General features: G+C 40.3%; 1 long non-coding RNA gene across 1 annotated transcript; it reads left to right on the plus strand.

Annotated features, from left to right (window-relative positions):
- Window positions 1-3564: 3564 nt before the first annotated feature.
- Window positions 3565-6520, plus strand: LOC133550622 (uncharacterized). The gene is made up of 3 exons (XR_009806348.1): window positions 3565-3646; window positions 6022-6313; window positions 6409-6520. It is a non-coding gene; the product is annotated as an uncharacterized LOC133550622 (long non-coding RNA).
- The last annotated feature ends 11294 nt before the right edge of the window (window positions 6521-17814 follow it).

Here is a 17814-nt window from a genome sequence, read left to right on the forward strand (position 1 = left end):
GGAAAAGTCCACTTCACCTTGTTTCTCTTTCATTTCAGCCCAGTACGATCCAGCTGGTAAGTAAAACATCTTTTCTTTGAGCCGCAAGAAACAAAGCCGTGGTGAAGCGTCACTCACATGGAGGTCTGATGTGGACCTTTGTTACAAGTTTAGCCGGAAAAGCCCAACTGGAGCTGACTCCTTCACAATAAAAGTCCCTCCTGTGAGCACACGCAATACAAAGTCTGGCATATCTCACTTTTGACAGGAGTCCTCATGATGAGGATCAGCCAAATGAGACATCAAGTGTGCTGACTCGTCATGTTTCCAAGTCACACCTCAAAGATCTGATGTGAGTGACGAGGCACCTTCTGGATGTTCTTCCTTCACCGTTTGCGTTTGTCCCGCAGCTCGCCACGGCGGCGTGGAGCTCGACGAGAACGTGCAGGCGGCTGAAGGCTGAGTAAGCTCACATGGACTGTCTGCACCTCCAAATGTTCTTGTGTGAAGATGATGTTCAACTTGGATTCACCTGCTTCTGTCGGGAATGTGCTGAGTGGTCTTCTTCCTCCAGGATGCTTTGTGCACTGGAACACAGGGAGATGTCTCCATCGCTGAGGGACGTCATCACACTCGGAGATGAGATGGAGATGTGCTTTGTTCTTCGTCCGACTGCTCCTCACGCTATTCCATGTATTCTTCTTTGGCCGTTAAAAGACTTTCAAGATCAAACGTTGGTGGCTGTAAAATCGCACGTTTCATGGCCTTGACGTCATGACGAGGATTTCTTCTTTTCTTTCAATGGCCGCTGCTTATGATCAATATCACATTGTGTCACATCTCTGTCAATAAATCCGTTTTTTCTCCACTCGCCTCGCACTGCTTTCTTGGGGACCAGGAAGAGTCTCAGTCATAAAAATGGTAGAAGTAGGTCATTTTTGTTTATGTTTTTACTTTTTCACTCAACACTTAAATCCCTTGATCAATATAGGTTTATCCGTCCTTATCAGTCTTTTTTTTTCATAATTTACGCCATTTTTGTCAAAACCTTGTTTTGTTATGGCAAAACCACAAAATAATATTTTTTACTCAACTTAATTGCAATCTTAAATATGTCAATAATTCATAACATCATCGATTTTAATTCATTTTTTTTTTTGAGCAATGACAATTAAAACTTGTCCCACTGAAATTATTAGGATCCAAACGGGCCCCACTCATAAAAATAAGTCAAACATTATTTTTTACTTTCAACACTTAAGTCCCTCGATAAACTTCAAATCCATCCCTCGTTTCTGTGACGACCTGTCACGTCAGGTGTCACGCGGTCTGTTTGCGTTTGTGTTTATCTCCTAGTCGGCGCTCTTATTTTGGTCCCACTTCCTGTTTGTCTCCCTGAGCCCTTTTCCCTCCTCACCTGTCGCTAATTGGCAGCCTGGCCACACCTGGTCATGGGGTGAGGGTGATGGGTCAAATGCAGAGGAAAATCTCACCACACCTAGTGTGTGTGTGACAATCATTGGTACTTTTACTTTAATCAACTGGCTTCTATTTATGCCTGCCTCGCCCTCCAGTCAGGGCTCAAGGATTGTTTTGTGAAACGTTACTTTGGTTTTTCTGTATGCTGCTTATGCTTCTGTGCACTTCCCTGCTGCACCTCCTTGTGCTCCCTGTGGGAATTAAAAGACTCTCACCCGCACGTCGTCCTCCTGTCTCCTGCATCTTGGGGTCACAACTAGAGCAGCCATGCAAGTACGTGACAGCTTCTTCATTCCTGTTTTTTTTTTTTTGCCCTAATAGTCAAAAACCCTTTTTTTTGTACGATAAACACAAAATATCCTATAAAAATATTTTGAAGTCAAATTTTGGAAGTGACGTAATTGGAGCCATGACTAGTTTAAATACTTTGTAACAACATTGAGTTTGATTCATTATTATTTTTGAGCAATGACAGCTTTAAAGAGAAAACAACCTGCATGGCAGCTTTATTAGACTCAACAATGCAACTTTTCTTTGTTCCATTTCACATGTTTTCACCTCTTTTATTCCACTATTTAGTTTTTTTATACACTATCTGTAGAATGTGTCGTGTATGAGCTTATATGGGACATAATGTATAATATTTCTAATTGCCTTTTTCTTTTTCATGCCTTTTTAACCTGAGTCTTTCAAGCAAAAGCGTTCCAAAAATCAGCAAACCCGCCTTTCTTCTTCCCCCGTCAAAAGTAGGTGAATCCACAAATATAAATAACTACAGACCGATTTCCAAATTGGGTTAATGTTGAATGTCCAATCCAAGATGGCCGACAGGACTGTCTTTTGTTTGTCAAAGTGGTCTGAATTTCTATGTGTTTTAGTCTCTTTTTTTAGCCGACTTAAGTAAATTGCACTAGTTTTAAGCGTAACAATTGATGAATGAAGGCTTACTTCCAAAAAGTGGTATTTCTGACTGCTTTTGTCGGATTTGGAAACCTGGAGGCCTCTGACCTGCAGAAGCCGGGAGATGTTTTGCTAGCTGAAATTTTGGCCTTCCATCTGCCACAGTCTGGATCTATACTAGTCTCAGCTTGGCCTTCCACTACCTACAGTCTGAGTCGACTGGCTTCATCTTGGCCTTCCGTCTTCCACGGCCTGGATCCATCTTAGCCTCAGACTGACTAAAGCTGGGCCTCTGCTAGCCTTAGCTTGGTCTTCCAACTCTTGTAGCTTGGACATCTGAACTTTGATTATTGGACCTGGGTAGGTAGTAAAACAATTTAACAATGACTTTGACAAAAGCGCTCTATTTAATATTAATGCTTTTTCCTGGACTTGTTTTCTGCAATTGTAGTGGGGTACCTGACCAGGTGCTCCACCAACCTTTAACTCTACCAAACGCAATAACAATCACCTGGTCCTTTGAAACTACAGCATTTACACAAAGGTTATTGATATCCACATGTGGGTCAGTGCTAAATAATTCTAACCAGCTTCAGTTATGGTGTATTTCTGTGCTAAACAGATGGTTTTCTCCTTCTGATATTACTCATTTTGATATTGTGAAGCCAAATAATGTTGTCATGAGGTCACCTTGCCATATGAAACGGAAAATCTTTATATTGCTCTTACTTCTGCTATCAGGCAATGTGCAACCAAATCCAGGCCCAGCTTTATACAACATCAGTACTCCTGGTGAACTTAGAGCTAGGTCAGGTCTTGGTTTAATTCATTCAAATATTAGAAGCCTACTGCCAAAATTCGACTTAGTCAAAATTTGGATTCAAACAACCACCCAGTGGGCACCCGTCCTTAGTTCAACGTCGAGGTGACGTTGAAATTACGTCGCGACGTCACTCAACCATATCCCGACCAAATCACAACCAACTGACCCCACCACACCATATGTTGCAAATCTGGTTTGTTTTCATCATTGGGGGACATCGTCTATTTAACGTCCTTTCAACGTGTACAATTCAACTTGCCAACCATTCCGCGCGCATCGGCCATTTGCGACAGTTTTCAACGAAAGCGCCGCTTGATGGCAGCGTGAACTAAAAGCCAAGCTTGTGCGCATGCGTGCTGAAGTACTTCCTTTCCAATCCAGCAAGCAAGACGAAGAGCGAAGATTTGAAGCGGAAATCGAACTATTTCACTGCAAAGAAAACCATCGACGTCCATAAAGATTCAGGTTTGTACCTTGAGATAATACTGCTTATTTATATCGATATCATTTTGGCCCTTTGCACAAGAGGGTTGCAGGAAAACGAGAAATGTATCTCACGCCTATTCTCAACGTTTATTTTGACTGTATAAACTGGACCTGAGCAAACTTTTTTTTTTCTCCCCAAGCAGACAACTAACAATTTGTTCCCCCACCTGCCCAAAAGCAAACAATTGTTTTTCCAGGTTTAGTTCAGTTTAGGGGTGGTTTAGCTCGGTTGGTAGAGCGGCCGTGCCAGCAACTTGAGGGTTGCAGGTTCGATTCCCGCTTCCGCCATCCTAGTCACTGCCGTTGTGTCCTTGGGCAAGACACTTTACCCACCTGCTCCCAGTGCCACCCACACTGGTTTGAATGTAACTTAGATATTGGGTTTCACTATGTAAAGTGCTTTGAGTCACTAAAGAAAAAGCGCTATATAAATGTAATTCACTTCACTTCAGGTTAACACAAAAAAACATTTTTTTTTTGGTTCTGTACCCATTGTCTTTTACAGCCGCGCCAGTCACTGTATTAATTTACTTCCTCTTGATTTTGATCTTCAAAACACCCGTCTGGATGGCAGTTAGGTTTTTCTGGCTCATTTTAATGTTTATCTAAAATGTTGCCAGTTCATTTTAAGTACAGGTACTTTTTTAATTAGTTTGACTTGTTAGCAAGGCTTTGTCTCAAAAGGCAAGTCCACAGGTCGCCCATAAAAGGATCCATGTAATATTAAATGCTATGATCTTTACTTATTGTTTTATTTTACTGATAAGGCCAGTACTGCTATTACAAGAGCTTTTGTCAAGTATTGAAACTCCCAAATGGTTTCACTGTTGGCCAACATGTATACTAAAATATATGACAATAAAATATCCAGACAGATTTTGTTTCATATGTTTTATGATTGACAATCGGGGCGATTTAGCTCGGTTGGTAGAGCGGCCGTGCCAGCAACTTGAGGGTTGCAGGTTCGATTCCCGCATCCGCCATCCTGGTCACTGCCGTTGTGTCCTTGGGCAAGACACTTTACCCACCTGCTCCCAGTGCCACCCACACTGGTTTGAATGTAACTTAGATATTGGGTTTCACTATGTAAAGCGCTTTGAGTCACTAGAGAAAAAGTGCTATATAAATATAATTCACTTCACTTCACAATAAAAGACTAGCACAGAGCACATACATTTTTGGGGGGTACAACGTTTTTTTCTCTTGGCACAAGAAGGCAAGCAACTTTTTTTTTTTTTTGCAGAGTTTACAGGAGCAAACTTTTTTTTATATACTTCAGTAAAACAAACTATTTATTTTTCAGTTTTTGCCAAACATGTTGCGATCTGCTGCTCAGATCTACACTATTTTTCTATTTTTGTATATTTCTCCGACTCCTTATTTCCTGTTTGCTTTGTCACCATGATCACTCATCAGTCCACCTGCTAGTCTCGCCCCGCACACCTGCTACTAATTTTCACCCTCCTATTTAAGCTCGCCTTTTCTGTTCACTCACTCTCGGATCCTAAATTTGGCCACACGCAACAGTGACGACTCTCGACCTTCATCTTTGTATGTATATTCTCGCTAGCTTTTACGCTAAGCCATTTGTTTATTCCAGCTCACATGCTGAGGAATTGTTTTTCTGTTTTTTGTGTGCCTTCGTGCCAGCTTATTTTTTTTATTTTTACTTCCTAGTTCTCATACTAACGTTTTTGGTTTGCCTTCTCTTTACGCCAGTGTTTTTTGTTTCTAGCCTTTTATTATTTAATAAATACCTTATATCTTACCTTTGCTGTGTTCTGCTTCGACGCATCCTCGGGAAAACAACACCGGCATTACCATGCCGAAGAAGAGTCTTCACAAAACAATCTCTTTTATTCCAAAAAAAAAAAAACATCCGCTCCCCCACGTTTCATCTGGTCCGCCCCTAAGTCTATGTACATGTACCACTACCGGTAATTGAAAAGCAGAACGTTAATGCAAGGCAATGTACCAATGATTTCAGTTTATGCATATATGGAACGACACAGCACACTTGCTATGATACATATAATACCAAAAAGGATAATTTTTGGATAAAACTGTCCTTCCATGTGCAGAAATTGGAGACAGTGGAGGAACTACTCGACCTTGACGAGTTGATAAAAACTCAACCAAGGAAGAAAGATTTGCTGATAAGTAATTATAACATTATAATTGTGTAGCTGTTTTTACATCGGAAATATTATTGTATTTAGATAGAAATTTCAGGTTATGAAATTGTGTAGATAAAACAGGTGTAGATGAAACAGGTCCTATACTTGAATGTATGTATGTGTTTGCCAGCCCCTTCCCCCAGTGTATGCTAAACACATTCTCTTGTATATTTGCAGACAGCCAGGCTCTCAAAGATTGGTGGATATGACTTAAAGAGCTGTTTAAGCACCATCATGGACAGCTACTTTCCTCTTTCTCTACATATATATTAAAAATAGGCGATGTAAGACCCAAATTCTAATCTATGAGTGCTAGATCGGGAATTATAGTAATGCAAAATTCCGTACTTTTTGGCCTGCGTGTTCAATTTCAGGCTCATGACATATGAATTCATGTCCAATCTGAACATGAAGGGGAGAGGGGAAAAAAATAGCTTGGCTGAGACGAAGCTGCTCGATGTAGTCACAGGTGAGTTTGTGTGTGTGTTTAATAATTACATTAACTTGATTGGGGTAAATCACATGCACCCTTAATTAATTTGTATTCTTTTTGCCTGTTTACAGCTAGTGTCTTGGATACCCAGAAGGGGACCGAAACGATGGTCCATGATGCCATAAAAAATAAACTGAAATATGCCTCTGGACGGAAGGGAGGAATAGGATGCGCATCACAGGCTAAATAAATAATTATATTGATTGACATTCTCCATTTTCTTTGTACTTAATTTTAATTTTGCATTAACAGGATTCAGCCTGGAGCTATATATGCACTATGTTTTGTTGTCTTTAATTATATTGATGTATTGGTTGATATTATGTTGATAATTGGTTGGTTGATCGTAGGTTGAAACTGAAAGTTGAATCAACGTTGAAACATTGACGTAGATTCAACGTCGGTATTTAAACGTTGATCCAACTTTCATTTTCAACCCAAATCCAACGTTGTTTCAACGCGGGAAAGTAACGTTGTTTCAACGTTGATTAAACGTCTCTGTTGGGTAGAAACTGAAAGTTGAATCAATGTTGAAACATTGACGTTGATTCAACGTCGGTATTTAAACGTTGATCCAACTTTCATTTTCAACCTAAATCCAACGTTGTTTCAACGCGGGAAAGTAACGTTGTTTCAACGTTGATTAAACGTCTCTGTTGGGTAGAAACTGAAAGTTGAATCAATGTTGAAACATTGACGTTGATTCAACGTCGGTATTTAAACGTTGATCCAACTTTCATTTTCAACCCAAATCCAACGTTATTTCAACACGAGAAAGTAACGTTGTTTCAACATTGATTAAACGTCTCTGTTGGGTAGAAACTGATAGTTGAATCAACGTTGAAACATTGACGTAGATTCTACGTCGGTATTTAAACGTTGATGCAACTTTCATTTTCAACCCAAATCCGTTATTTCAACGCGGGAAAGTAACGTTGTTTCAACGTTGATTAAACGTCTCTGTTAGGTAGAAACTGAAAAGTTGAATCAACGTTGAAACATTGACGTTGATTCAACGTCTGTATTTAAACGTTGATCCAACTTTCATTTTCAACCCAAATCCAACGTTATTACAACGCGGGAAAGTAACGTTGTTTCAACGTTGATTAAACGTCTCTGTTAGGTAGAAACTGAAAGTTGAATCAACGTTGAAACATTGACGTAGATTCTACGTCTGTATTTAAACGTTGATCCAACTTTCATTTTCAACCCAAATCCAACGTTGTTTCAACACGGGAAAGTAACGTTGTTTCAACGTTGATTAACGTCTCTGTTAGGTAGAAATTGAAAGTTGAATCAACGTTGAAACATTGACGTAGATTCTACGTCGGTATTTAAACGTTGATCCAACTTTCATTTTCGACCCAAATCCAACGTTGTTTCAACACGGGAAAGTAACGTTGTTTCAACGTTGATTAACGTCTCTGTTAGGTAGAAACTGATAGTTGAATCAACGTTGAAACATTGACGTAGATTCTACGTCGGTATTTAAACGTTGATCCAACTTTCATTTTCAACCCAAATCCGTTATTTCAACGCGGGAAAGTAACGTTGTTTCAACGTTGATTAAATGTCTCTGTTGGGTAGAAACTGAAAGTTGAATCAACGTCGAAACATTGACGTTGATTCAACGTCGGTATTTAAACGTTGATCCAACTTTCATTTTCAACCCAAATCCAACGTTATTTCAACACGAGAAAGTAACGTTTCAATGTTGATTAAACGTCTCTGTTAGGTAGAAACTGAAAGTTGAATCAACGTTGAAACATTGACAAAGATTCTACGTCGGTATTTAAACGTTGATGTAACTTTCATTTTCAACCCAAATCCAACGTTATTTCAACGCGGGAAAGTAACGTTGTTTCAACGTTGATTAAACGTCTCTGTTAGGTAGAAACTGAAAAGTTGAATCAACGTTGAAACATTGACGTTGATTCAACGTCGGTATTTAAACGTTGATCCAACTTTCATTTTCAACCCAAATCCAACGTTATTTCAACACGGGAAAGTAACGTTGTTTTAACGTTGATTAAACGTCTCTGTTGGGTAGAAACTGAAAGTTGAATCAACGTTGAAACATTGATGTAGATTCAACGTCGGTATTTAAACGTTGATGCAACTTTCATTTTCAACCCAAATCCGACGTTATTTCAACACAGGAAAGTAACGTTGTTTCAACGTTGATTAAACGTCTCTGTTGGGTAGAAACTGAAAGTTGAATCAACGTCGAAACATTGACGTAGATTCAACGTCGGTATTTAAACGTTGATGCAACTTTCATTTTCAACCCAAATCCAACGTTATTTCAACACGAGAAAGTAACGTTTCAATGTTGATTAAACGTCTCTGTTAGGTAGAAACTGAAAGTTGAATCAACGTTGAAACATTGACAAAGATTCTACGTCGGTATTTAAACGTTGATGTAACTTTCATTTTCAACCCAAATCCAACGTTATTTCAACGCGGGAAAGTAACGTTGTTTCAACGTTGATTAAACGTCTCTGTTAGGTAGAAACTGAAAAGTTGAATCAACGTTGAAACATTGACGTTGATTCAACGTCGGTATTTAAACGTTGATCCAACTTTCATTTTCAACCCAATCCAACGTTATTTCAACACGGGAAAGTAACGTTGTTTCAACGTTGATTAAACGTCTCTGTTGGGTAGAAACTGAAAGTTGAATCAACGTTGAAACATTGATGTAGATTCAACGTCGGTATTTAAACGTTGATGCAACTTTCATTTTCAACCCAAATCCGACGTTATTTCAACACAGGAAAGTAACGTTGTTTCAACGTTGATTAAACGTCTCTGTTGGGTAGAAACTGAAAGTTGAATCAACGTTGAAACATTGACGTAGATTCAACGTCGGTATTTAAACGTTGATGCAACTTTTATTTTCAACCCAAATCCAACGTTATTTCAACACGGGAAAGTAACGTTGTTTCAACGTTGATTAGACGTCTCTGTGCCCACTGGGAAAGGTCGAAATAATCCCTGGTTTACCGCTGCAATTGGAAACCTTCTCAAAGAGAGAGATGTTGCTTGGGCCAGGGCTCGAAAAACAAAGACAGAGGTTGACTGGCTTAGCTTTCGCCAGCTTAGAAATAAATGTACTTCGCTTGTTAAGAGAGCCAAGTCTGATTTTTACCTGCATGAATGCAAAAAACATATCAATGACCCCAAAAAGTTTTGGCAAACCATAAAAGATTCTTTAAATCATGTGAAAACAAATGACTTTCCATGTCCTTTGATTACTCAATCTGGTACTTTGTCTGATAAGACAACTATATCAAATTGTTTTAATCAGTATTTAGTTTCTGCCGGATTTGTGTTTGAGTCGTTGAATCCTCAATCGTCAAATGTTGGTTTAACTAATGTTAATATCCCAAATACACCACAGGCTGTAATTAGACGCAGCACCTGCACTTGTGACTTCACACCTGTATCAGTATCTGAGGTATACAATGCACTAAAGAGCCTGGACACAACTAAAGCAGCAGGACCGGACCAAATTGAACCCTTTTTCTTAAAAGTGGCTGCTGGTTTTATTGCTGAGCCTCTCTCGCATATTTTTAACCTCAGTCTAACAAGTAAAATCATTCCAAAAATCTGGAAATCAGCCTTTGTTCTTCCCCTGCTAAAAGGGGGTGAACCCACAAATATAAATAATTACAGACCAATTTCTAAATTATGCATTTTAGCAAAATTGTTTGAGAAAATCATCAGTAACCAGCTAAATTATTTTTTTAGAATTAAACAATATTTAATCCCCATTTCAATCGGGTTTTAGAAAAGAGCATAGCACTATTACAGCTGCTCTTAAGGTCCTCAATGATTTAATCGAGACTGTGGACGGCAAAAAATACTTTTTATTGATTTGTCAAAAGCATTTGACACAGTAGACCACAGTCTGCTCATTGAAGCTCTCCATCACGTTGGATTATCTAAAAATGCAGCTGCTTGGTTCACAGACTATCTTTCCAGCAGAACACAACGTGTACAGGTGGCTGGGACAACCTCTTCATTATTGGACATTACCAAAGGAGTTCCACAAGGCTCAGTGCTGGGGCCCATTTTATTTTCTATCTACTTGAATAATCTTTGCAATAATCTGTCAAATGCAATGTACCATTTTTATGCAGACGACACCATTATTTATTGCTGTTCAACCTCCAGCACTCAGGCTTTTGAGTTTTTACAAGCTGCTTTTGATGTCATCCAGGCTCGCTTATTTGATCCTAAATTGGTTTTAAATACAGATAAAAGCAAAGTAATGGTTTCTCTCATTCAAAGGTGCTACTGGAAAATATTCCAAATATTGTAACATCAAATGGAAACCCTATAGAGCAGGTCTTAAATTACAAGTACTTGGGTTTTACTCTTGATCAGGAGCTTTCATTTAAAGCCCGTATTAACAACTTGGTCTCTAAGCTCAGGGTAAAGCTCGGTTTCCTTTTTAGAAATAAAAACGGCTTCTCTCTTAAAGTCAGAAAGAAATTGGTGACAGCGACTATCTTGCCCGTAAATGATTATGGAGACCTGCTTTATTTTAGTGCTTCATCTAAATGCCTCCAGTCCTTGGACACTGTTTTTCACTCAGCACTAAGATTTGTTCCTGGCTGTCGTAGTCTCACCCACCACTGTCAACTGTATATGAAGTCAGACTTATCTTCATTGAGTGCACACAGATACACACATTGGCTGGCCATCATTTATAAAGCTCTTTTAGGTTTAATACCTCCATACTTGTCTACTTTGTGACAAAGAAAAAAACAGCTCTTATGCGTTACGTTCTAACAATTTGTATGTTTTAACTGTTCCCCATGTACGGACTGAATTTGGCAAAAGAGCTTTTGGCATTGCTGCCCCTATGGCATGGAATGCATTGCAGACGAAACTGAAACTCACTGAACTAATTCCATTCGGAGCCTTCCGTTCTGTCCTGAGGGACAGAGAGCAAGAGACTTTTGCTCAGTGCCTGTGTTGCCCACATATGTGGTCCTCTCCAAGGTTTCTCATCGTCATCATGGTCGACGTCCCACTGGGGTGAGTTTTTCCTTGCCCTTATGTGGGCCCTACCGAGGATGTCGTTGTGGTTTGTGCGGCCCTTTGAGGCACTTGTGATTTAGGGCTATATAAATAAACATTGATTGATGATTGATTGATTGAAAGGCCTACCGAAAGCCACTACTAGCGACCACGCAGTCTGATAGTTTATATATCAATGATGAAATATTAACATTGCAACACATGCCAGTTTACTAAATTGCCATTTTAAATTTCACGCCAAAGTATCCTGCTGAAACCTCGCAGTATGATGACGCGTGCGCATGACGTCACGCATTGTAGAGGACATTTTGTTCCAGCACCGTTCCCAGCTATAAGTCGTCTGTTTTAATCGCATAATTCCACAGTATTCTGGAGATCTGTGTTGCTGAATATTTAGCTATTTGTTCAATGAATAATGGAGACATCAAAGAAGAAAGCTGTCGGTGGGAAGCGGTGTATTGCGGCCGCCTTTAGCAACACAAACACAGCCGGTGTTTCATTGTTTACATTCCATAAGGATGACGTTGAAGCTTTACTATGGAACAGAGCGGTCAAGCGAACACGGCTGGATTGGACCACACACACAAAGTACAGTGTATTATGCAGTGGTCACTTTGAAAGATCGTGTTTCGGAGAGGGTCCCTTGCGAAGGGCAGAGATGGGCATCGCCACCATCCGTTGACTGGGCCGACCTTCAGGTTGTACAGTTACGACCATGTAATCACACTTTAACACTAGTAACACAATAACCAGACAGGGAAATTTCCAGAATTATCCTAGTAAATTTGTCTAATAATATCTGAATCGCTCCCACTGTAGTCTTTTTTTTCTTCAAGTCCTTCACTCTCACTTTCCTCATCCACAAATCTTTCATCCTCGCTCAAATTAATGGGGAAATTGCCACTTTCTCGGTCCGAATCGCTCTCGCTGCTGGTGGCCATGATTGTAAACAATGTTCAGATGTGAGGAGCTCCACAACCCGTGATGTCACGCGCACATCGTCTGCTACTTCCGGTACAGGCAAGGCTTTTTTATCAGCACCAAAAGTTGCTAACTTTATCGTCGATGTTCTCTACTAAATCCTTTCAGCAAAAATATGGCAATATCTGGAAATGATCAAGTATGACACATAGAATGGACCTGCTATCCCCGTTTAAATAAGAAAATCTCATTTCAGTAGGCCTTTAATGTTAGTGCGGCCCGCAAGTTTTATATGAACGGCGCTTGACAGCGTTGTGTTATTCGGGTCCAAAATGGCTCTTTCAACGTTCTGGGTTGCCTACCCTGCGTTGGTGGAAAAGCGGCAAATGAGTGAAAGCGACAGAGACGTTGCCATGGAGACGGGGGTTCACTTAGGTGCCTGGCTGCAGTCACACCGCGACACCTGTCCGTCAGTAATAACAGTCCCCGATAACCTGGACCGATTCAAACCGTTATTTGCTTTTTTTTTTTCTTGTTTAGTTTGCATTGCCTCACACGCTGAACACTACATATAAACACTCCGGGAGCCGTCACTTTTTTGCGCTCGCTATCCCGGTACTTTCCCGGCTATTTTCCGCCGACCGCCGTGTTGCTGTAGGGAGGAAAAGCGGAGCGACGCACATTGCGGAAACAACATTATTCTCCGTGCGTGGGCTGAATACAAATATATTCCACAACCCCAAACATGTCTTTTTCAAAGCCTGCAGTGAAGAGAAGGGTTAGTGATGAGCAAAGACAATTCCAGGAAAAGTGGGAGATGCGATATTTCTTTGTTGAGCACAGGGGCACCCCGACGTGTCTTATTTGCACCCAGAAAGTTGCACAAGGGATACAATTTGAAACGTCATTATACAACTAGACATGCTGAGGAGTATGCAAAAAAAAAAAATAAATACATCTTTTCTTGCGGCCCAGCCTCACTCAGACTCTGCATCCAGTGGCCCCCTGGTAAATTGAGTTTGAGACCCCTGGTCTAGAGTGTAGGCAGTGCTGTTAAGTTTCTCTGTGTGTGAATAAGTGGAGGAGGCGGAAACTTTGAGGCATGACGCAGCTGACTTGTTGATAAACTAGTTTGAGAAGAATGTTTTTGTTTTGCTCATAAGTGGATTGTACTTTTCAGTGGTGTAAATATTGACTATTGTGTGTGAAGTCCTACTAAAGGTGAACATTCAGTTTAAGAATTAGGCCATCAAGTTAAGATAAATGTAGTGATGGTGGGAAAAATGTGGATCAAGGATACTTTATTGAGTTGATTTCACTTTTATATTTTTACTTCCCCTCCTGAGAGATTGGCACCTTCTTGTGGTTATTTTGAGCTTAGTCTTCAGGTGGCACACCCAAGTTGCACAGGTGTGAAGGTAGAGGCCTGACAAAGTGCAATCCTCGTCTCCAGGATGGAGTTGGACTCATAGGGCCTGATTTATTAAAGGTTTGCGTGTACTAAAAGACGTGCAAACCCGATAGCACACGCAGAGCTGATCTACTAAACCTGTGCAAAGTGGATTGTGTCTCTTAAGTGAGCAGAATAAGGCGTGCAATACATTTTGGGTCTCTGTCTTCATTAACATGCAAAATATATGCTGATCATTAAAACTCCCACAATACTGGGAGAAAATGTGAATATAATTATTTTCACGCCCAATAGGATTTATCAACACTCACCGCTGTCATGCCAGCACTATTTAGTTTTTATTTAGTAACTGGGCACACTGACAGTTCCACACACGGCTGCAGGATCAGTGCTTGTGCTCCACAGACACACATTTTACAGATATCGTCTTTTCAGCAACATCATTTTATAGCTGCTAAAGGACTTAAGGGGCTAATTACAACCAATTTGATCGATGCGTTTTTGTGGCCTTTATTATTTTTTTAAATAATGTTCTTTTTTTCAAAATACAAAACCTGAGACCAATGAAGTTGGCACGTTGTGTAAATGGTAAATAAAAACAGAAAACAGTGATTTGCAAATCTTTTTCAACCCATATTCAATTGAATAGACTGCAAAGACATGATACTAAACGCTCAAACTAGAAAACTTTATTTTTTGCAAGTATTAGCTCATTTGGAATTGCCTGCAACATATTTGAAAAAAAATGGCACAAGTGGCAAAAAAGACTGAGAAAGTTGAGGAATGCTCATCAAAAACATATTTGAAACATCCCACAGGTGAACAGGCTAATTGGGAACAGGTGGGTGCCATGATTGAGTATAAAAGCAGCTTCCATGATATGTTTGTTCATTCACAAACAAGGATGGGGCGAGGGTCACCACTTCATGAACAAAAGTTTAAAAACAACATCTTTCAACGAGCTATTGCAAGGAATTTAGGGATTTCACCATCTGCGGTCCGTACTATAATCAAAAGGTTCAGAGAATCTGGGTAAATCCCTGCACGTAAGCAGCAAGGCTGAAAACAACATTGAATCCCCTTGACCTTCGATCCCTCAGGCAGTACTACATCAAAAAGTGGCATTAGTGTGTAAAGGTTATCACCACATGGGCTCAGGAACACTTCAGAAAACCACTGTCAGTAACTACAGTTGGTTGCTACATCTGTAAGTACAAGTTAAAACTGTACTATTCAAAGCGAAAGCCAGTTATCAACAACACCCAGAAATTCAGCCAGCGTCGCTAAACCCGAGCTCATCCAAGATGGACTGATGCAAAGTGTAAAAGAGTTGTGCGGTCTGACGAGGCCACATTTCAAATTGTTTTTTGGAAACTGAGGACGTTGTGTCCTCCAGATCAAAGAGGAAAAGAACCATGCGGATAGTTCTAGGCGCAAAGTTGAAAAGCCAGCATCTGTGATGCCCAAGGCATGGGTAACTTACACATCTATGAAGGCACCATTAATGCTGAAAGGTACATAGAGGTTTTGGTGCAACATATGTTGTCATCCAAGCAACGTCATCATGCACGCCCCTGCTTATTTCAGCAAGACGATGCCAAGCCACATGTTACAACAGTGTGGCTTCGTAGTAAAAGAGTGAGGGTACTGGACTGGCCTGCCTGTAGTCCAGACCTGTCTGGACCTGTGGCACATTATGAAGCCTAAAATACCACAAACGAGATCCCGGACTGTTGAACAACTTCAGCTGTAAATCAAGCAAGAATGGGAAATAATTCCACCTGAAAAGTTTAAAAAATCAGTCTCCTCAGTTCCCAAACGTTTACTGAGTGTTGTTAAAAGGAAAGGCCATGTAACACAGTGGTAAAAAATGCCCTTGTGCCAACTTTTTTTGCACTGTGTTGCTGGCATTAATTTCTAAGATGATGAATATTTGCCAAAAAAAAAAAAAAGTTTCTCACTTCGAACATTAAATATCTTGTATTTGCAGTCTATTCAATTGAATATGAGTTGAAAAGGATTTGCAAATCATTGTATTCTGTTTTTATTTTACGAATTACACTACGTGCCAACTTCACTGGTTTGGGGTTTTGAATATTAATTATGAAATGCTGTTCCTAGATTACATCCATGCTAATAAAAAAAAACTGCAATGATGTATTTTACAGACAAAAAGTTACACACGTTATCCCATGCTTGTGCAACAGCAAACATCTGGGCCCCTGTAGAGGGGGTCCAGACTGAGGCCAAGGGGACAAAAAACTCATAGCCATTGCACACATAAACATGTGTGTAAGAAAGAATCGTCAAAGAACACAAAGGACATTAAAGACTTTAAAAGATGAGAGCTGATGCAACCAGACGCAAAAGTAAAACAACAACAAAAAACAAACATATACACTCTGTGGTGTTCCACGCCAACGTCTGCTGTGGTGGGGGGAGTATGGCCGGAGACAGGAGCAGACCCAACAAAGCAACCAAGAGAGCCAAGTCCGCATGGATGAACGAGGATAGATAGAAGGATAGTACTTTATTGATTCCTTCAGTAGAGTTCCCTCGGGAAAATTAAAAATTCCAGCAGCAGTGTACAGAACTGAGATCAAATTTAAAAAGTAAATCATAAATAAGAAGGGCATGTGTTATTGTTTTGCATCCCCTGTCATCCTCGTACAGGGGTGTCCAAAGTGTGGCCCGGGGGTAATTTTTTAACGGCCCTAAGCACATTCTAAAAATACGATTAAAAAAATAAAAAACAGAAAAAGTGCTATAAAAGAGCAAACAGGTGAAATGTGACAAGAAAATGTTGCAATGTTTACTCTAATAACACAAAGCTGCCATCTAGGCTGTTGTTTACTAAAAACATAATAATGAATCAAAATCAGCGTCATTATGGATTATTGACCTATTCAAGGCTCCAACGACGTCACATTAAATATTCCACTTTGAGATGTTTTTTGGGGGAAAATGTTGCATATTTTGTGTTTGCCATATTAAAAAAAAAAATGTTTTTCTTCTATAAAGCAGGGCCTATAAAAGAAAAAACATAAACACTAATAATACATATATATATATACATATATATATAAACAAACAAAACCAGGAAGTGCAAAACGTGACTAAATGTCCAAAAACTAAACATTGCATGACCAAAACATAACTTACAGGCGTGACAGATACTTCGGCATGGAATTTAAAATTGCAATTTAGTAAACTAAAAAGGCCGTATTGGCATGTGTTGCAATGTTAATATTTCATCATTGATATATAAACTATCAGACCGCGTGGTCGCTAGTAGTAGGTTTCAGTAGGCCTTTAACACACACAAAAGCACCAATAATCAGTACCTTTGAGTACTGGTATTGATTGCCTGGTACCGGGAGTAAGATAGATGGACATTTTGGTGACGATATACGGTTTGGGTTCAGATGTTAACAGCACCCATCCGCAGTTGTAAATACAATTCTGCAAACTAACTGCAGAGGTCTTGAAAAAGAGGTCAACTTTGAAAAAAACGCTGACTCGCCGACACAATTAAGGCCCGCGCGGGCGCTCCCACGTGGTCCTTGTAACGAGGGCCTGCTGGAACACGCAGCTCCAGCCGGGGATCATTCCACTAATGCGCCTCCTCGTGTTGACGGCTTCAGCGCCACAAATCACCCGCCCGTTATCAGCGTGGTGCCAACGGTTAATCTCCCCGTCTGCGGCGGCCAACTACCGCGGGGTGACTCGACTTTTATTGTCGGGGAAGCGAAGAGCGTCGCGTTCTCCGGCTTCATTGCTGAGTCTGAACGGTGCAGGTTCGCCGGTGCTGACGGCGCTTTTTTTTTTTTAAAGCTTCCCTGAAGTCATCCACCCGGCTGGCAACAACTCGCCGGCGATAACATTGCTGGCCGACAGCGAGGTGGGGGGAGGGTTGGCACCTCCATTAAAAAAAACAAAACAAAAAACACACGCACGCACACGATAGGAAGCCACGGCAGAGCGTTAAAATGATATCAAAACATATCGCGATGGACATATAATATCAATAAAGCATGCATTCGATAAAACATTCTATAAAGTATTTGGCCAGCCATCAAAATGATGAGAATCA

This window comes from Nerophis ophidion, linkage group LG04 (assembly GCF_033978795.1).
Source record: "Nerophis ophidion isolate RoL-2023_Sa linkage group LG04, RoL_Noph_v1.0, whole genome shotgun sequence".
NCBI classification, from domain to species: Eukaryota; Metazoa; Chordata; class Actinopteri; order Syngnathiformes; family Syngnathidae; genus Nerophis; species Nerophis ophidion.